Consider the following 21,967-nt stretch of genomic DNA (forward strand, 5'->3'; position numbering starts at 1 on the left):
AGGAGAGTGAGTTTGTGTGTGTGGTTTTTGGAGGGGGGTGGGGGGTGAGAAAACCTGGATTTGTGTTGGAAATGGCCCACCTTGATTATCATACACATTATGAAGAGAGTGGTCACTTTGGATGGGCTATTACCAGCAGGAGAGTGAGTTTGGGGCGGAGGGTGAGAAAACCTGGATTTGTGCTGGAAATGGCCCAACTTGATGATCACTTTAGATAAGCTATTACCAGCAGGACAGTGGGGTGGGAGGAGGTATTGTTTCATGGTCTCTGTGTGTATATAATGTCTTCTGCAGTTTCCACGGTATGCATCGATGAAATGAGCTGTAGCTCACGAAAGCTCATGCTCAAATAAATTGGTTAGTCTCTAAGGTGCCACAAGTACTCCTTTTCTTTTTGCACATATTGTAAGAGACCCTTTCATGTTCAGTGGCCTGTTAACACCTCTTCAGTCACAGAACAACAAAGCACTGTTAGTGGGTTTCAGACTATTGTCTCTTACAACTTTCTTAAGTTTCCTTAGCAATATTTATGAGTTGATGATTGTGATAGCCTCAAAGGTTGGAGGACACATTCTGAAAGGCTGCAAGAAAGATGTTTGCAACTCATAACTCTGTGATGCTGTGTGTCTGCACATGTGCAGAGCTATCAGTTTTCCAGAAACTGTAGGGTGATGGCAGTTAATACTCATGCCTTTCTTTTTTTTTTTTTTTTTTGCATAGGCAGTTCTTGTTGTGGGCAATCCATCTTCCAGATCATTCCTGTGTAGTCATTTGATAGCTGAGCCAACCAGGTTGCAAGGCAGGGAAATGTAAGAAATCAGTCATCTTAACACAGCCAGCTCACCCAGTGGCTCTTCTTCCCTGCAGGAATAAGCACATGTCTGCTGAGAAGGCTTAATTTGGTGACAACACTGCTGTATTTTGCAAAGAAGGAGGAGCTGATGTTGTTATAACAACTGAAGAAGCCAGGTGTGTACAGTATATTATGTCCACATTATACTGTAAGGGTGAGGCCTTTTCCTGCAGCCGTATTAGGAGAGCACCAGCCATGACCGAAGAAGCACAAAGTCATATCCTCACGTTCCATCTAAAATACAGTAAAACAATGTAATATTGGGCTGTTAAGAAGGTGATCCTGTCCTAATAGCACCCACCATCACCAGATAAAAAAACAGATCTTAAGATACCGGAAACCTACTGACCGCTATTCCTACCTGCATGCCTCCAGCTTTCACCCTGACCACACCACACAATACACTACAGTGCTAATAAACAATGGTCACATAAACACCACCCTATACCGGAAACCTACTGACCGCTATTCCTACCTGCATGCCTCCAGCTTTCACCCTGACCACACCACACGATCCATCGTCTACAGCCAAGCTCTGCGATACAACCGCATTTGCTCCAACCCCTCAGACAGAGACAAACACCTACAAGATCTCTGTCAAGCTTTCTTACAACTACAATACCCACCTGCAGAAGTAAAGAAACAGATTGATAGAGCCAGAAGAGTTCCCAGAAGTTACCTACTACAGGACAGGCCTAACAAAGAAAATAACAGAACGCCACTAGCCGTCACCTTCAGCCCCCAACTAAAACCCCTCCAACGCATTATTAAGGATCTACAACCTATCCTAAAGGATGACCCAACACTCTCACAAATCTTGGGAGACAGGCCAGTCCTTGCCTACAGACAGCCCCGCAACCTGAAGCAAATACTCACCAACAACCACATACCACACAACAGAACCACTAACCCAGGAACTTATCCTTGCAACAAAGCCCGTTGCCAACTGTGCCCACATATCTATTCAGGGGACACCATCACAGGGCCTAATAACATCAGCCACACTATCAGAGGCTCGTTCACCTGCACATCCACCAATGTGATATATGCCATCATGTGCCAGCAATGCCCCTCTGCCATGTACATTGGTCAAACTGGACAGTCTCTACGTAAAAGAATAAATGGACACAAATCAGATGTCAAGAATTATAACATTCATAAACCAGTCGGAGAACACTTCAATCTCTCTGGTCACGCGATCACAGACATGAAGGTCGCTATCTTAAAACAAAAAAACTTCAAATCCAGACTCCAGCGAGAAACTGCTGAATTGGAATTCATTTGCAAATTGGATACTATTAATTTAGGCTTAAATAGAGACTTGGAGTGGCTAAGTCATTATGCAAGGTAGCCTGTTTCCTCTTGTTTTTTCCTACCCCCCCCCCCCAGATGTTCTGGTTTAACTTGGATTTTAACTTGAAGAGTGGTCAGTTTGGATGAGCTATTACCAGCAGGAGAGTGAGTTTGTGTGTGTATGGGGGTGGGGGGGATGTGAGAACCTGGATTTATGCAGGAAATAGCCCAGCTTGATTGTCATGCACATTGTGTAAAGAGTTGTCACTTTGGATGGGCTATCACCAGCAGGAGAGTGAATTTGTGTGGGGGGGTGGAGGGTGAGAAAACCTGGATTTGTGCTGGAAATCACTTTAGATAAGCTATTACCAGCAGGACAGTGGGGTGGGAGGAGGTATTGTTTCATATTCTCTGTGTATATATAAAGCCTGCTGCAGTTTCCACGATATGCATCTGAGGAAGTGAGCTGTAGCTCACGAAAGCTTATGCTCTAATAAATTGGTTAGTCTCTAAGGTGCCACAAGTCCTCCTTTTCTTTTTGCGAATACAGACTAACACGGCTGTTACTCTGAAAGAAAACATTGTTTGATGGCATTCTGTCTGGCAAGGAATCACTTATCAATAGTTGTGGGTGTGAAATCTTTATTGTTTTGTCTTTATGGTCCCCACTTCTCTATTGATGAGCAGTGCAAATTTATTAATTGGTTCACCACTTCATCAATCGAAAGTCAATATACACTAGACTTTGCAAACTTGAGCAGATTTATCACACACTTCAGGCAAACTCACTGGTAAAGATAAACAGTAAAACAAATGTATTGACTACAAAAGATAGATTTTAAGTGATTATAAAATCACTTTTTATAAAAAAGGGGGGAGGGATAGTGTTAGGATATAGATATTCAGGCCTGTCTGTAAAGGCCTATACTCTAAGAATTTAGGTGTATTCCTATCACTTGGCTAGTTAGAGGTATAAAAGAAAGAATCAAAATCACTGTCTGCCAGTGTAAGGGCCTTCTCTTACTGTGACAGTCTGAGGCCCTGTTCTTAGGCTAAGGCCTTTGGCTAAGCGACAGAGGCAGCCATAAGCTGGGAAGTGAATGGTCACATCCTCACATTCCAAACTAGTCACATTGAAATAAGGTGCTATTGGGCTGTTAGGAATTTAATCCTGTCCTTATAGTGCCTATCACCTCCAGAGAAAGGGAAGTGCCTAGAAGCTGTAAAAGGAAATTGAGGTTGATAGTTTTCTGTCTGGTAAGAACTCACTTATCAATAGACATAGCTGGGAAACTCTTATGTCTTTACAGATGTAGTTGTGAAATCCTCACTTCTGTATTGTTTTGTCATTATAGTTCCCACTTCGCTATTGTTTATTGGCATGGTCTCTGTCTGGTTCTGTGATTGCTTCTGTCTGCTGTATAATTAATTTTGCTGGGTGTAAACTAATTAAGGTGGTGGGATATAATTGGTTAGCTAATCCATGTTAGGATTGGTTAGTTAAATTTTAGTAGAATGATTGGTTAAGGTATAGCTAAGAATATTACTATATAAATTAGGGGCAAACAGGAAGTAAGTTGGGATTCGAAAATAAGGAAAAAAGGAACTTGTATTTAAGCTTGCTGGAAGTTCACCCCAATAAACATCGAATTGTTTGCACCTTCGGACTTCGGGTATTGTTGCTCTCTGTTCATGCGAGAAGGACCAGGGAAGTAAGTGGGTGAAGGAATAAGCCCCCTAACAGATAGCTCAGTGGTTTGAGCATTGGCCTACTACACCCAAAGTTGTGAGTTCAATCCTTGAGGGGGGTATTTAGGGATCTGGGCCAAAAATTGGGGATTGGTCCTGCTTTGAGCAGGGGGTTGGACTAGATGACCTCCTGAGGTCCCTTCCAACCATGATATTCTATGATTCTATGATAAGTGATAGGCAAAAAGTCAGAGTTTGGGCATGTCTACACTTGCCATTTAAAGCAGAAAAAGTCCCTTTTTTTGTCCAAAAACCATGGGAGCATCTACACTTGGCAATGACCACCTCCATGAGAGGCGTACAGCTCTTACCAGTGATGCTTTTGCGGTGATGTATAAGTGAAGACATGTTCTTCCTGTTTACACAGCTTTCAGCCTCCTGAGGATATCCTACAGTGCCTAGGTGACCACTCTGACTAGCAATTCTACTGCTCTGATGCCAGGTAAACAGACATCTGCCCCTCCCCCTGTAAAGCCTCAGGAACTTTGAAATTCCCCTTCCTGTTTTCTTGGCAAGTACTCATTTATCATCTGGCCAGGTGACAATGCCTATTCCACAGAGCAAACGATCCCCTGCTTGGAGCAATGCTGAGCTACTGGAGCTGATCAGTGTTTGGGGAGAGGAGGCTGTGCAGGGGCCCAGGATGCCCTGCAATCACACATCCACCTTCCCACAAGACCATCAAAATGGAAAGAGCTGCAATGTGGGATAGCTGCCTTAGAGCGCCACTTTCATTGGGGATAGAAGTGCTGCTAATGTAAACACTCTCTGACACCTGAGGAATTAAGTGAGTACACAAACCAGCGCTTTACTTTCACCGGTTCCCTATCACCAGTGAAACTTACAGTGCAAAAACTCTGCAAGTGTAGACATACCCTTAGTTACCAAAATAAAATAAAATATAAAGCATGGAATCTAAACTCTCAACCCTATTAGACTGGGCAACATCTAGATTAAGCAGTTTTTCTCACCCCACTGAATTTTGCAGTCCTTAATATACAGGTTTGTCCCTTAAACCTGGGCCAGTCTCCTCTGTTGGAGTCTTCAGTCTTCTGAGTGTCTTTGTTGCTTGCAACACAGGTGGGGGCAGGAGAAAGACCAAGCATAGGCAGGGCCGGATTAACCTTTTGTCGGCCTACCTCCAAACATATTTGTGGACCCCAGTGGAGGCAATGGAGCATGGCACGGGGAAGTCAGTCCCCGGAGCGAGGGGCCAGCCAGAGACAATGAGGCATGGCATGGGAGGGGCGGCCCTGCTCCACCCAATGTGAGGGCACTGTTTACAAACTGGCAGTTGCCAGACGCACAGTGGCCTCCCAGGCCCTGTGCTGCAAGGATGCCCCTTCCCCTCAGGGACAGGCCCACGCAATGCAGCCCTCCCACCCAACACTCCCCAACTCCCTATGGCCAGAGGCCTCCCAGACCCACTATGCCCAGTGCTCCCCCAGAGCCACCCACAAATGCACAGCACCATGCACAACACCACCCCTGCCCACAGCCCCACCACAACTGCCCAGCATCCCTTACAGAACCCCACTCCCTAGTGCCCCAACACACACAGATCCTCCTCAGCCCTTCACAACCCAGCACGCCGCCATAGTCCCCACAGACCCTATCCCCCAAGCCCTGTCTTCTGGCCACACTCACTGGCCTTGCTGGGAGGTGACTGTGTATGCAGGGCTGAGCTGGCAGCACAGCTGGGGCTGGTCCCAGGGCCTGGAATCGCTCTGGCCCCTCTGGAGTGGCACGATCAGCCAGACCAGGGCCAGCCCCGGCCGGGCTCCCTCAAGACGCACTTGCCTGGAGGTGCCCAGCCAAGCCCTCTGCACTGTCTCCCCCCACACCTGGCCAAGACTGGCCAGGCTTCTGCACCAGTGTCAGGTGGCTCAGCTCCAGGGAGACAGGTGGGGCCCCACAGGTGGTGGGAAGCAGAGACTGCCCAGAGCCGGAGGTGCTGGAGTCCAGCCAGGGGGCTGAGAGGAGCAGGGGGTGGAGCAGTTAGGGGGCAGAGATGAGTTCTCAGCCAGCCGGCAGGCAGGCCAAGAGGAAACAGTGGGGTTGGGGGGAGCCAGCGGGGTCTCAGGGTGCAGTGCAAGCGGAGCAGGCCAGGGCCCCTTCTCAGCATGGGCCCAGCTCCCTGGAGCCACTGGAGCCATTGTAAACCCAGCATGGAGCATGGGGCCCCTGTGTTCTGTTTTATACCCTCAGTCCCATGTGCTTGGAGAACACAAGTCTAGGCATGTCTGGTGGGCATTGCTGAGTCCCCAGGCAAGGTTGAGCAATTCCCCTGGTGTGGCCTTGTGCAAGTGAGTCATTGTGTTGGGGACACTGGGGCATGGCCACTGGGTAACTCGAGGGGATGGAAGACCACGAGTGTCGATGAAGCCCCCTCGCACTAGGCCCAGGTGTCCTTGGCACCCCCCCCCCCCCCGCCTGGAGGCACTCGCAGCAGCTCTGCGTACTAGGCCCAAGTGTCCTTGGCCCCCCCGCCTGGAGGCACACACAGCAGTTATGCTGAGAATCTGCAACATTATGTTGCAGAGTCAAACTGCCTAAAACTAAGCAAGGCCACACAGAAAAAATATAAAAAAACAATGCTGAATAAAGCAGCTTTGTGTATAGTTTAACAAATAATACAAAAAACCAGGGAACTAGCTAGGAACTGGATTGGCTAGCTATATGGATACTTAGGGCAGCTTGCTATTAAATAAGTATGCTAAAAAAAAGAATATATAAAAGCCTGTGTAACTTCCTGCTCTGGGTACAGGATTTGAGATTCAAATCTCCCTGAACCTTTTTGAAGCTTCAAATAAACTTTTCTGCTTCTCCACCCCATTGTGATTATTGGGTGTAGCACACCGGGTAGCGAACCAACTCAAGCTGTTGTTCAGCCTCTCGGCACTGGGTGCTGGCAACAGCTTTTGGCGTCCCTGGGTGGGCAGAGGCTGCAATTTAGCCTTGCCCAGACCCCTCCTGGAGGTCAAGAATTGCGGCAAGAACCAACGCCCAGCGCGCACTGGTGAGTTCATCGGGGGCCTCGGAGGAGACGTGATTTGATCGACCCCGGAGGGCACAACGGTGCAACGCACTCATATAGTGGAGAAGCAGTTGTGGTGGACGACAGTAAAGAACTGGTCCCTTGCAGTTGTGGACGTCGGTGAAGAACTGGTCCCTTGAATAAGGTAGGAATCTTTTGAAATCCGGATTGTATGCTCTGTTGGAACCTGGGGACGCCCAGAGTTACCCTGTAGGTATGGGACAGGGACAGAGCTCAGGGGTTAGGGCACGGTGTACGCCCCTAGAGTGCATTCTAGCAAACTGGAAGGTATTTGGTGCGGATCCAATGACTAAAAGCCAATTAAAACAATTCTGTACAGTTGACTGGCATCAATATCAACTAGAGGACCAGGAGTTTAGGGGAGTTTGGGGGAGGTTTAGATTGGATATTAGGAAAAACTTTTTCACTATGAGGGTGGTGAAACACTGGAATGCGTTACCTAGGGAGGTGGTAGAATCTCCTTCCTTAGAGGTTTTTAAGGTCAGGCTTGACAAAGCCCTGGCTGGGATGATTTAACTGGGAATTGGTCCTGCTTCGAGCAGGGGGTTGGACTAGATGACCTTCTGAGGTCCCTTCCAACCCTGATATTCTATGATTCTATGAGTGGTGGCCACCAGGAGGGTCAATTAATTACAACATGATCCTTCAGTTACTCCTGTTCTGTCAAAAAACAAAAAAATGGAATGAACATATGTATGCGCATTTGTTTCTGACTTTATGTACTCGACCAGATATTTTACAGCACTGTAATCTGACTCTGACTGGTTTGGTAGCAGCTAATGTTAGTCCCCAGACCCCCACCCCCACTGTAATGGCAGAGCTGGAGTCCACTTTGGCCCCCACACCCCCACCTTATAAGGGTAGGATGCCTTGGGTTACAGAAATTGCCCCCTCGGTGGGACTCTATCCTTTGCTTACCGAGACTGTTGTGGCTTGCCCAGGGGCAGACGGACGTCAGGCTACCACTATGCAAGTTTACACCCATGTGCCATTCAATCCAATAGACTTAGCAGCTTTTAAAACACAGGCTGGGGGATTCTCAACAAACCCAAGCAGGTTTATATCAGTCTTTGAGGAGTGCCTCAATAGTCACAAGCCGGATCGGGACAACTGTAATATCCTCCTGAAAACTCTGTTGTCTAAGGTAAAGGAATCAAGTTACCGCTAAGGCAAGGGGAGTGTCAGCTTTCAAGCAAAAGAAAGGAAGCTATCTGTCAAGTTCCTACCCTAAGTAATCGTAAGCGGCTCAGGGCATTTCTGGGTATGGCAGGCTTTTGCAGGATCTGGATCCCAGAGTTTGGACTGTGGGCTAAACCCCTGTATGACTGTGTAAAAGGAGAAGATCATGACCCCTTCTATTGGACCCCAGAGGCTGACAGGGCATTTAAAATCCTGAAAAGAAAACTGATGGAAGCCCCGGCTCTGGATCTGCCGGATCTCTCTAAGCCGTTTCAGTTGTACATGAACGAAGGGCGGTGGCCCTAGGAGTGCTTACACAGCTGTTAGGAGCATGGAGACATCCCGTGGCTTATTTTTCTAAGCAATTGGATCAGGTTGCAAAGGGTTGGCCGGCATGTTTACAGGCGGTCGCAGCTACTGCCCTAGTGCTTGAGGAAGCCGAGAAGCTAACATTAGGAGGGGTTATGCAAATCTATACTCCCCATATGGTCTGAGCCTTATTGAATGCGAAGGGAGGGCTTTGGCTCACCCACGCTTGAATTGCTCGGTACCAGGCTAAGCTGTTAGAGAACTCTGAAGTCACCTTACAGCCTTGCCCCTCCCTTAACCCAGCCACTCTCTTGCCAGAAGCAGAGGAACAGAAACATAACTGTTTAGAAATCATAAATGTTCAGTACTCCAGCCGTCCGGATTTAAATGATGTACCCCTCCCAAATGCAGATTATGAGTGGTACACTGATGGTACTGTAATAGATGGACAAAGGAGGGCGGGTTATGCTGTTGTGACCCTCCATGACACTGTGGAAGCTGAAGGTTTGCCTGCTGGGACCTCTGCCCAGCTTGACGAACTAATAGCCCTGACCCGTGCACTCGAACTGTCAAAAGAAAAGTGGGTCAACAGTTTTACTGATTCAAAGTATGCTTTTGGTGTGCTGCATGCTCATGCTGGCCTATAGAAGCAAAGGGGAATGCTGACAGCCCAAGGCTCCCCAGTCAAGTACGGGCCCCAAATCCTCCGGCTCCTAGAAGCCGTACAACTTCCCTCGGAAGTGGCGGTGGTACACTGTAAAGCCCATCAAAGGGAGGATCAAGATGTGGCCAGAGGTAATGCCCGGGCAGATAGAGAGGCTAAGCATGCTGCCACTCTGCCATCCCCTCAGACTGAGAATGCCCATATGCATGCCCTTATCCCATCAGTAGGGGAGCTTCCAACCCCTCAGTACTCTGGGGAGGAGAGACAGTTAACTGACAAACTCGGTCTCCGGGAAAAGAAGGGATGGCTCCATTCCCCAGAAGGGAAGGTCCTCTTACCAAAGGGCCTAATCCGGCCAGTGCTGCAGAAACTACATCAAACCACTCATGTTGGCAGGGAAGCACTTATCCAACTAATGGGAAAATACTTTATCACTTCCGGACTCCGACCCCTGGCTGCCCAGGTACAAGCAGACTGCTTAGTCTGCCAAAAGAATAACCCCCGACCGGGACATCCTGTGCCACCAGCTGCCCTAGAACCCACTCCGGGTCCTGGACAAGTGTGGCAAATAGACTTTACTGAGTTTCCCCGGACCCAAGGGTTCAAATATCTCCTTGTCATAGTGGATCGGTTCAGCGGATGGCCAGAAGCCTTCCCATGCCGTAACTGCACTGCCAGAACAGTGGCCCTCAAGTTTGTTAAGGAGATCAGTCCTCGCTTTGGACTCCCCCTGTGGATGGAATCTGACAATGGGACACACTTCACGTCAAAAATCATTCAAAGCATCTCACATGCCTTACAGATCCCCTGGAAACTCCATACGCCCTGGAGACCACAAGCCAGTGGTGTAGAGGAGCATATCAATCAGACCCTTAAACGGCATCTCTGAAAAGTTTGCCAAGAAGCCTCACTGCGATGGCCTTATGCTTTGCCCCTCGTCCTACTCCGTATCCACGTTCTCCCAAAGGGTAAATTAGGGCTCAGTCCCTTTAAAATTATGTTTAGAAGGGCATGGCCTATGAATGGAACCCCGGTTCTGTCAGGGGAATGGGAGTTGGGTAATGGTTTTTTGTCACAGTATATGTGTTCCCTGTCTGCTGTTCTCTTGTCTCTTCACAGGTATACCAAGGATTCCCAGCCTCTCCCCTTGGACACTCCCATCCACTCCTTACAGCCTGGTGACTCTGTGCTTGTTCGCACCTGGAAAGACGAGCCTCTCCAGGAAAAGTGAAAAGGACCCTATACCGTCCTGCTGATCTCCCATACAGCGGCAAAGATCAAGGGACACAAAAACTGAATCCATCACTCTCGTCTGAAGGCAGTAACCGCCCCCTCGTCAGCAGGACAGTGGACCATCCAACCTGCTGACTCCTCATCTAGTGACGATCTCGGGCTAAAGCTACTGTTTAAAAGACACAAATAGCAGGCACCTTAATGCTAAAATGGGCCCACCCAGGTACTGGAGGCCCTGGGTTAAAAAAACTCTGGTAATAATTAATTGGGTAACGTTGTTATTCTCTGTATTAGTATTTCCAAATTGTGCATATCGGGAGCATAACTCCTTTGTTTCGCTTGCGCACCATGTTGCTACTTTAACAAACCAGATTGATTGCTGGGTATGTGCTCCAACTCCACTGTCCCCCAAAACGGGAATGCCCCTTGACATGCTGCCCTTGACCCTAGCAGAATTAGCCACCACCAAAGAGCAGGAAAGAACGGGCTCGCCGTTCTGGAATAAGACCTCTTTACAGCAAGCCACCTATCAGGACCGGGAGTATTCAGTTGCAGTACTCACTGAGGGAGTGCTATGTTTTACCCGAAACCAATCTGATCACTATGGGCGTCCTGTGGGAAAAAGCTCCTGTGTTATTACACAGTGGGCTAATAAGTATTAAATAAAGACCAACAGGGGAGGCCAACAGTGTGGGTGTAATGATTCCTCCCCTTTTAGAAAAATTCTTACAAATAATCTTACCATAAAAGAGGGGTTTGGAAATATAACTTGCCATCCAGTTAATATCTCCAATGTAACAAGCCAATGGTGGGTTTGTAGTGGTCCCTATGGCGAGTGTAATTTGAATGGCACAATTAAAAACGCCCCCACTTGTACCCAATCAGGAGGATAAGATGCCCCCTTAGGGGCATAAAAACTGTTTTAAAAAGCAGCCTTAAATATCCCAGGAATCCCCTTAAGAAACAGTCCTTACTGGGCCCTACAGGGTCACTATTTTGTATGTGGCCGAGAGGCTTACAAGGTGCTGCCAGCCAACTGGACAGGTAGCTGTTATATAGCTCATGGAGTTCCTCATCTTTCCATAACTGCCACACTGCCCAAAAAAAAAATTAGAAATGCCCAAGACACCTCTGTTGAGTCACAAAAAAAGACCCTGCGGCGACTGACTACAGCATTGGAGGGCAATATGAAAAATTCCCTCACAACCGAGAAGCTTGTAGGGTGCTCTGTACTGGGAATAGCGCCACTGTTTTCTGGGCCAGCCATGGCATGCGTAGGCCGCTATACTGTAAGGCTGCAAATGGTACTTAAAAAAGTAGCCTTAAAATTAAAGAACTCGGTTAGTAATTTAAAAGTCAGCAATAAACCATTAAATAAAAAGGTACAACAGCTCAGGACGTTTTCCCTCCAAAACAGGCTGGCTTTGGACTATCTCTTGGCATCCCAAGGAGGGGTTTGTGCTCTCATCGGGCCCCAATGTTATATATATGTAAATAATAGCAGTTATAAAATCTATAAAAAGGTGGTACAGGCTGAGGCCCATGCCCGAGCCGGAGCACAGGTTGCCTATACTGCCCCCGAGAGCGATTGGTTGCAAACCTTGTTTTCAGGCTAGGGTTTGTCATCTTGGCTTGGTGGTTTATTTAGCCTGCTATTAAGATTTCTCTTTCCTGTATTGCTTGTATTACTGGTATTATGCTGTGCAGTATCATGTGTTAGGGCCCTTTTGCAGAAATTAATAAGTCATTCTCTTCAGGGCTATCACAAAGTGCTTATGCAAAGTCCTATTATAAAAAAATAATTAGCCCAAATAAAAAAACTCAAAGCCAAGGTTGTTAAGTGTTCTCAAAGGGGGAAGTTGTTGGGGACACTGGGGTATGGACACTGGGTAACTCGAGGGGATGGAAGACCACGAGTGTCGATGAAGCCCCCTCGCACTAGGCCCAGGTGTCCTTGCCCCCCCCCCCCCCCCGCCCCGGCCTGGAGGCACTCGCAGCAGCTCTGCGTACTAGGCCCAAATGTCCTTGGCCCCCCTGCCTGGAGGCACACACAGCAGTTATGCTGAGAATCTGCAACACTATGTTGCAGAGTAAGACTGCCTAAAACTAAGCAAGGCCACACAGAAAAAATATAAAAAAACAATGCTGAATAAAGCAGCTTTGTGTATAGTTTAACAAATAATATAAAAAACAGGGAACTAGCTGGGAACTGGATTGGCTAGCTATATGGATACTTAGGGCAGCTTGCTATTAAATAAGTATGCTAAAAAAAAGAATGTATAAAAGCCTGTGTAACTTCCTGCTCTGGGTACAGGATTTGAGATTCAAATCTCCCTGTACCTTTTTGAAGCTTCAGATAAACTTTTCTGCTTCTCCACCCCGTTGTGATTATTGGGTGTAGCACACCGGGTAGCGAACCAACTCAAGCTGTTGTTCAGCCTCTCGGCACTGGGTGCCGGCAACAATTGCATTGTAATTCCTCTGCTGGACAATGGCTGTTGATGTCTGTTTAGCACCCACCCAGGTGTTGGTTACCTCCCTTGTCATTGTCTCTGGAGAGCTAGTATCTGGGAGCCTCCCAAGCCCACAGTATATTTTAATAACAACCATACAACACATTCTCATAACTTCATATGCATTAATGATATACATATTTAAATAGAAAAATAACTTTCAGCAGATCATAACCTTTCCCCTGATATCTCACACGGCCTGCTTTATATGCAATATCACAATTATATATAAATGAGGAATATGGGGGTTACAGGATGCTCCCCCTGTAACCCCCATATTCCTCATTTTATAGCATGTCAGAGGGGGTTCTGAACCTTTTTCTTTCTGAGGCACCCCCCAACATGCTATAAAATCTCCAAGGCCCAGTGGGGGCGGGGGGCCTCAGGGCAAGGCCCTTGGGCATAGTCATAGTTTTACTTCTATTTTGGGGGAGCAGGGGCCTGCAGGGCTCTAGCCAGCTCTACACGGCAGGGTCCAGGGAGGGAGTGCCACCTCCACCCCCTGACTCACTCAGGAGGCCACACAGCCTGTCTTGGTTAGGGGGGAGGCAAAACCAAAAATTATAACTCAAAGGTGGGGGGCTCAACTCAAAAAGGTTGAAAACAGCTTAGAGTGCAGACAGGAGTTTAGCTAGGGGCTATGCATGGGCAGGGGGTAGCTCAGGTTGTAGGGAGGAGGTAGCTAGGGGCTGTGTGTGGACAGGGAAATAGCTCAGGGTGCAGGGAGGGGGCAGCACAGGGTGTAGGGAGGGGGCTACTAGGGCTGTAGTGCAGAGAGAAACTGCTACCTGTAGGAATTTGCTACTTACGGTGTACTGAGCATGCTCACAAGAACTGAGTATGTTCAGTAACATCTGCTGAAGCCACTGCCCTTCACCTTGCCCTTACTAGGCATAAAATTCTGCTGACTTCTTTTTACACGGATTAAAAAGGGGCAAAGGGGGCAAATCAGAGGAGAAGTGTGGCCAGGGTCTGAGCAGGGGGTGGGAGGGTAATTGATTGGCCTTGGGGGTGAAGCAGCTGGAGGCAGATTTAGGATAGGGGCTGAGGGGCAAAATCAGGAATTGTGGGGGGAAGGAGCTTGAGTTAAGCCTAGGGGCGAGGCGCTACCAGAGGGCAAAACCCTGGCACAGGCAGGGGCAGAGGGGGTAACAGTCCCTGTGGACTGAGACACCAGTGTTTGCAAAAGATTGTGGGTGGGGTGAGGGAGGCAGAGGAGCTTTTTTATTTCCCCTCTCACAGTCAGTACCTCTCAGCATGGCCTTCCCAGGGCTGGGTTCTTAAAGGCACAGGCATCCCAGTGCCTAGCCACTGCAGCTCCTCTTTGTCTGATGTGACCTACTGAGGTGCTACACGAGACTTAATTCAGTGAAATATTTTACATATACCCCCTCAGAAACAAAGAATCTCTTATCAGTGTATCTGACTGCATAAAGTCTCATAGCAGTTCACAAATTTGTCATATCTGCTGCTAGGATTCCCTGAATTCCCTCATTCCCTGAATTACTTTTAGCACTTCATCATTTAGCTTTGTTATTGTGCAGCTGCATGTCATTGTGCTATTTAATTTATATTTTAACAGCAAATACTCATTGACAATACATATAAGTAAGTAGTTTTAGCTAGTAGTTTTAGCAATGACATCTGCGTTTCTCATATGGCACTTGCTATGTTTTTTACTGTGATTTCTAATTTGGAATTTTTAATTCAAACTTTTTCTTCTTATTTTTAGAGGAGAAGTTTATTCTGTTGAATCATCTGACTTCCAGACTGACTGAATTTCTGGCCTGGTCTCAAAACTTTGTTTTCATTCAATCCACCAATGGTGATTGCCTTTTGCAACTGTTATTTTGCCTCTCAATCCAATCCTTAGTGTTTTTCTGCATGCCATTGTGTAGAACTTGATTCTCAAATATTCAATAAAGGCAGTATACTATCTCATGTAACATCCTTCTCAAAGGCAAAAATCTATTGTAATTTTTTTGAACATTAGAACTGCCATAGCAGGTCAGACCAATAGTCCGTTTAGTCCAGTATCCTGCCTTCTGACAGTGGCCAGTGCCAGGTCCTTCAGAGTGAATGAACAGAACAGGCAATCACTTAGTGAACCATCCCACTGTCCACTCTCCAAGCCTTCAAAACATAATGAATACACATCTGCAGCCCCAAGATAGCTTGACAACCACAAGAATTCTAAAAACATGAGTTATACACCCTGAAGTCAAGAAATTTTAATAGATACATGATATTTTGTTCTTATGTGCCTCTTTGTTCCTGAGCCTTTAGGATGCAGTAAGGCCAGTTCCACAAAACCTGGAGCCTAAACACCTGAATGAATCTTTTGGTCTACCCTAACACTTTTCCTGTTACCTTTCCCAAACATTTCATAGAATCATAGAATATCAGGGTTGGAAGGGACCCCAGAAGGTCATCTAGTCCAACCCCCTGCTCGAAGCAGGACCAATTCCCAGTTAAATCATCCCAGCCAGGGCTTTGTCAAGCCTGACCTTAAAAACCTCTAAGGAAGGAGATTCTACCACCTCCCTAGGTAACGCATTCCAGTGTTTCACCACCCTCTTAGTGAAAAAGTTTTTCCTAATATCCAATCTAAACCTCCCCCACTGCAACTTGAGACCATTACTCCTCGTTCTGTCATCTGCTACCATTGAGAGCAGTCTAGAGCCATCCTCTTTGGAACCCCCTTTCAGGTAGTTGAAAGCAGCTATCAAATCCCCCCTCATTCTTCTCTTCTGCAGGCTAAACAATCCCAGTTCCCTCAGCCTCTCCTCATAACTCATGTGTTCCAGTCCCCTAATCATTTTTGTTGCCCTTCGCTGGACTCTCTCCAATTTATCCACATCCTTCTTGTAGTGTGGGGCCGAAAACTGGACACAGTACTCCAGATGAGGCCTCACCAATGTCGAATAGAGGGGAACGATCACGTCCCTCGATCTGCTCGCTATGCCCCTACTTATACATCCCAAAATGCCATTGGCCTTCTTGGCAACAAGGGCACACTGCTGACTCATATCCAGCTTCTCGTCCACTGTCACCCCTAGGTCCTTTTCCGCAGAACTGCTGCCTAGCCATTCGGTCCCTAGTCTGTAGCTGTGCATTGGGTTCTTCCGTCCTAAGTGCAGGACCCTGCACTTATCCTTATTGAATCTCATCAGATTTCTTTTGGCCCAATCCTCCAATTTGTCTAGGTCCTTCTGTATCCTATCCCTTCCCTCCAGCGTATCTACCACTCCTCCCAGTTTAGTATCATCCGCAAATTTACTGAGAGTGCAATCCACACCATCCTCCAGATCATTTATGAAGATATTGAACAAAACCGGCCCCAGGACCGACCCTTGGGGCACTCCACTTGATACCGGCTGCAAACTAGACATGGAGCCATTGATCACTACCCGTTGAGCCCGACAATCTAGCCAGCTTTCTACCCACCTTATAGTGCATTCATCCAGCCCATACTTCTTTAACTTGCTGACAAGAATACTATGGGAGACCGTGTCAAAAGCTTTGCTAAAGTCAAGAAACAATACATCCACTGCTTTCCCTTCATCCACAGAACCAGTTATCTCATCATAAAAGGCGATTAGATTAGTCAGGCATGACCTTCCCTTGGTGAATCCATGCTGGCTGTTCCTGATCACTTTCCTCTCATGCAAGTGCTTCAGAATTGATTCTTTGAGGACCTGCTCCATGATTTTTCCAGGGACTGAGGTGAGGCTGACTGGCCTGTAGTTCCCAGGATCCTCCTCCTTCCCTTTTTTAAAGATTTCATATACCTAAGGCTATATCAACACTACAAGCTTACGTTAACTCAAGTTATGTCAGCATAGGCTCGCTACAGCTACTGTATCACCTGTGCGCATGCCTAACTGGACTCCTTGTTTTGGCAGTGAGGATACTCACCAGAAGCACTTGTATCGATTCAGAGTGAGGTGCACCATGAATAGATATCCACTGTGCAATTCATCACTGTCCACTGCACTATATTTTGTGAAGCTTTGGTTTGGCATTGTATGCTGGGGCCCAAACAGATCGCACAGGGGTGATTGTGATCATGGGATCAACTTCCTATAATGCATTGTTAACCATCCCCTAATTTTATATGTATGCCATATGTAAACTTATACATAACTTTGCATGTTCTTTTCTAAACCCACAAAGCTGCCTGGCCCGCCTCACTGTCTGCCATCTCACACAGAAATATGCTATATTTCATACAAAGAATGTCAGGATCTGCTGAAACCCATTGTTCTGTCAGAGTATGTGTATCATTAGTGCGTATGAAGTTGTTAGAATATAGATATTCAGGCCTGTCTGTAAAGGCTTATAATTTAAAAATGTAGGTGTATTTTTATCACTTAGCTAGTTATAGAGGTATAAAACAAAGAATCAAAGTCACAAGTCCACTTGTGTATGAGCCTTCTCTCACTAGGAGGCCTGGTTCTTAGGCTAAGGCCTTTGGCCAAGCAGCAGGGGCAGCCATAAGCTGGGAAGCGTATGGTCACATCCTCACATCCAAAACCATTCACATTGAAATAAGGTGGTATTGGGCTGCTAGGAAGACAATCCTGTCCTGATAGTGCCCATCACCACCAGCTAAAGAAACAGATCTTAAGATGGTTAAAGAAAACTTAGTTTGATAGCATCCTATCTGGCAAGAAATCACTTATCTATGGTTGTGGTTGTGAAACCCTCATTTGTGTATTGTTTTATCTTTATGGCCCCCACTTTTCTATTGTTAATCTGTCTGGTTCTCTAATTGTTTCTGTCTGCTGTATAATTAATTTTGCTAGGTGTAAGTTAATTAGGGTAGTGGGATATAATTGGTTAGAGAATTATGTTACAATATGTTAGGATTGGTTAGTTAAATTTCAGTTAAATGATTGGTTATGGTATAGCTGAGTTTCAGAGTAACAGCCGTGTTAGTCTGTATTCACAAAAAGAAAAGGAGTACTTGTGGCACCTTAGAGACTAACCAATTTATTTGAGCATAAGCTTTCGTGAGCTACAGCTCACTGAGAATATTACTATATAAACTGGGGTCAAACTGGAAGTGGAAGGGAAATTGGAATCATGCTTGCTAAGCTGGGGAGAGGGTACGGGAACAGTGAATAGGGAACAGGGACACAGGCAAGGCTCTGCGGCGTCAGAGCTGGGAAGGGGGACATGGAGTAAACGCTCTGCGGCGTCAGAGCTGGGAATGGAACACTGAGGAACAGACTATACTGGCATACAGAGATAAGCCTTACGGGCTTCAGAATATGCCTGCTTGGAAACTGTCGCAAAGTGGGGGGTTTTCTTGTTTTTTTCAATGGTTTGCATGCAGAGGACGTGGGACTGTTTCCCTGGGTGTTACTGGTTTAACGATGGGAGAGGGAGTTTGTTGTTACAGAGGACTAGCAAGGGAACTTGGGACCCCAGCCAATGGCCTGGAGAATGGATACCCCAGCGACTGGTGACCTGGTGACCGGGAGACTCAGCTTGGGAGTCACAGCCGTTTCTGGCCAGTGGAAAGACAATGCACTGCGGAGAGAGGATCCCGGTGACCTGACTAGCTGGTTCCAGCCAGAGGGGGTCAGAGGGCAGCTGAGAGGAGAGAAGGCCCAGCCAACCCTGTTGTGACAGAAACTATCCCCAATAAACATCGCATTGCCTGCGCTTCGGACTTCTGGTCTTTTGCTGCTTACTGTCTGCATGACAAAAATCAGGGAAGTGAGAGGGTGAAGGGAAAGCCCTCTAACAGAAGTTATGAAATTTTGCTGCATGTTTGTTACTGAAATATGGTTGTTACTGAAGTAAATTTGGGAATTGCTCTCCAGTGACAACAAAAGAGGAAATGTACAGACGGGTGGGCACTGAATGATCGTTGCCAGCCATTACTTGTCAATGGGAGTTGTAATCAGTGGATTTCCAATTCAATGACAGACCGTACCAGGGGTATTTATGAATAATTTCACTCTGCAAATCCAATCAGCACCTGTCTGGGCAAGTATTTTCCAGGCATATGTACTTAAGCTCATGCATTTCCTCAATATCTTCACCTACGTTTGCTGGAAGCAACCTGGATACTGGGAAGACAAACACTTCAGATCAGAGGGGTAGCCATGTTAGTCTAGATCTGTAAAAGCATCAAAGAGTCCTGTAGCACCTTATATACTAACAGATGTATTGGAGCATAAGCTTTCGTGGGTGAATACCCACTTCATCGGATGCATGTAGGAGAAATTTCCAGAGGCAGGTATAAATATGCAAGCAAGTATCAGGCTAGGATAACGAGGTTAGTTCAGTCAGGAAGGATGAGGCCCTCTTCTAGCAGTTGAGGTGTGAACACCAAGGGAGGAGAAGCTGCTTTTGTAGTTGGCTAGCCATTCACAGTCTTCATTTAATCCTGAGCTGATGGTGTCAAATTTGCAAATGAACAGAAGCTCAGCAGTTTCTCTTTGAAGTCTGGTCCTGAAGTTTTTTTGCTGCAGGATAGCTACCTTTAAATCTGCTATTGTGTGTCCAGGGACGTTGAAGTGTTCTCCAACAGGTTTTTGTATATTGACATTCCTAATATCTGATTTGTGTCCATTTATCCTTTTACATAGGGACTTTCCGGTCTGGCCAATGTACATAGCAGAGGGGCATTGCTGGCACATGATGGCGTATATTACATTGGTGGACGTGCAGGTGAATGAACCGGTGATGGTGTGGCTGATCTGGTTAGGTCCTGTGATGGTGTCACTGGTGTAGATATGTGGGCAGAGTTGGCATCAAGGTTTGTTGCATGGATTGGTTCCTGAGTTAGAGTTACTATGGTTCGGTGTGTAGTTGCTGGTGAGAATATGCTTCAGGTTGGCGGATTGTCTGTGGGCGAGGACTGGCCTGCCTCCCAAGGCCTGTGAAAGTGAGGAATTGTTGTCCAGGATGGGTTGTAGATCACTGATGATGCGTTGGAGAAGTTTTAGCTGAGGACTGTATGTAATGGCCAGTGGAGTTCTGTTGGTTTCTTTGTTGGGCTTGTCTTGCAGCAGGAGGCTTCTGGGTACACATCTGACTCTGTTGATCTGTTTCCTTACTTCCTCGTGTGGGTATCGTAGTTTTGAGAATGCTTGGTGAAGATCTTGTAGGTATTGGTCTCTGTCTGAGGGGTTGGAGCAAATGAGATTGTACCTCAGCACTTGGCTGTAGACAATGGATCGTGTGGTGTGTCCGGGATGGAAGTTGGAGGCATGAAGGTAGGCATAGCGGTCGGTGGGTTTTTGGTATAGGATGGTGTTAATGTGACCGTCACTTATTGGCACTGTGGTGTCTAGGAAATGGACCTCCCGTGCCAAGGCTGAGGTTGATGGTGAGGTGGAAGCTATTGAAATCGTGGTGGAATTCTTCCAGGGTTTCCTTCCCATGGGTCCAGATGATGAAGATGTCATCAATGTAGTGTAGGTAGAGAAGGGGCGTGAGTGGACAAGAGCTGAGGAAGTGTTGTTCCAGGTCAGCCATAAAAATGTTGGTATATGGTGGGGCCATGCGGGTGCCCATAGCAGTGCCACTGGTCTGAAGGTATATATTGTCACCAAATTTGAAATAATTGTGTGTGAGGATGAAGTCACAGAGCTCAGCAACCAGTTGTGCTGTGGCATCATCAGGGATACTATTCCTGACAGCTTGTATTCCGTCTGTGTAGGATGTTTGTGTAAAGAGCCTCTAAATCCATGGTGGCTAGGATGGTGTTTTCTGGAAGATCACCAATGCATTGTAGTTTTCTCAGGAAATCAGTGGTGTCATGGAGATAGCTGGGAGTGCTGGTGGCGTAAGGTCTGAGTAGAGAGTCCACATATCCAGACAGTCCTTCAGTGAGAGTGCCAATGCCTGAGATGATGGGGCATCCAGGATTTCCGGGTTTGTGGATCTTGGGTAGTTGATAGAATAACCCCGGTCGGGGTTTTAAGGCTATGTTGATTTGTTCCTGTGTTAGTGTAGAGAGTGTCCTGAGTAAATGGTGCAGTTTCTTAGTGTATTCCTCAGTGGGATCTGAGGAAAGTGGCATGTAGAATTTGGTATTGGAGAGTTGTCTGGCATCCTCCTTTCGGTTTTCAGACCTGTTCATAATGACAACAGCACCTCCTTTATCAGCCTCTTTGATTATAATGTCAGGGTTGTTTCTGAGGCCGTGGATGGCATTGCGTTCTTCATGACTTAGGTTATGAGGCAAGCGATGTTGTTTTTCCACAATTTCTGCCTGTGCACGTTGGCAGAAGCATCCTATGTATAGGTCCAGACTGTCGTTTCGACTCTCAGGAGGAGGCCATGTGGAGTTCTTCTTCTTGTGCTGTTGGTGGGAGGGTATCTGTGTATCAGTGTTCTGATCAGTGTTATCTTGAAAGTATTCTTTGAGTCAGGTGAAAGTGAGCTTCCAGATCACCACAGAACTGTATCATGTTTGTGGGGGTGGCAGGGCAGAAAGAGAGTCCTCAAGATAGGACAGACTCTTCTGCCGGGCTGAGTGTGTAGCTGGATAGATTGACGATATTGCTGGGTGAGTTAGGGGTACCACTGTTGTGATACAGATCAGGATACTGAGAAGGAGAAGGATCTGACATTATCAATCACTGAAGAATCTAGGTATGTACAGTATATGTTATGTCTACATTATATAGACACAGGCCTTTTCCTCACTGATAAAAAACTATTGAAAACAAGACAAGAGAAATTAAGTTTTAACAGTGAGGGAAAAGGCTCAAGAAAATGCCTCAAAAATTAAATCAGACAGCAGTGAGGCGGCATGTGAGCACCATGGTTCTGAGTGTAATTTTTATGGTTCTACCTTGTTGCTCCATATATGTGTAACAGTGGCAAAAGTGGAAGTCTGTATAAAAAACAATGGCAGATTTTCTGCCTATAAGCTTGCTTTCAAAAAGGAATTCATAAGTATTTCAAGTACTATTTATAATGCTTTTCACTACTCTCAATGTTTTGTGTGCATTCAATTTTTCTTTACTAATAGACTATGACTTACTATGCAGTGGAAAGGGACTAATAAAAGATTTCTTTTTAAATGCTCAGACTTTCATTAAGGGTTTTTCATGCAATAGCGTTGAAATTCCACTTGCAAAATGTGT

At 46.5% G+C, this 21,967-nt stretch overlaps 1 protein-coding gene across 1 annotated transcript in view; it reads right to left on the reverse strand.

The window, feature by feature from the left end:
• Positions 1-403: 403 nt before the first annotated feature.
• LOC140914586 (uncharacterized) overlaps positions 404-21,967 on the reverse strand; it is a 93,288-nt gene continuing 71,724 nt past the window's right edge. The window contains exon 9 of the mRNA XM_073352742.2: positions 404-1,087. The gene's annotated coding sequence lies outside the window, so the exon portion shown is untranslated. The remainder of the gene's footprint in view (positions 1,088-21,967) is intronic.

Source organism: Lepidochelys kempii, chromosome 7 (assembly GCF_965140285.1).
Source record: "Lepidochelys kempii isolate rLepKem1 chromosome 7, rLepKem1.hap1, whole genome shotgun sequence".
In the NCBI taxonomy this organism is placed as follows: domain Eukaryota; kingdom Metazoa; phylum Chordata; order Testudines; family Cheloniidae; genus Lepidochelys; species Lepidochelys kempii.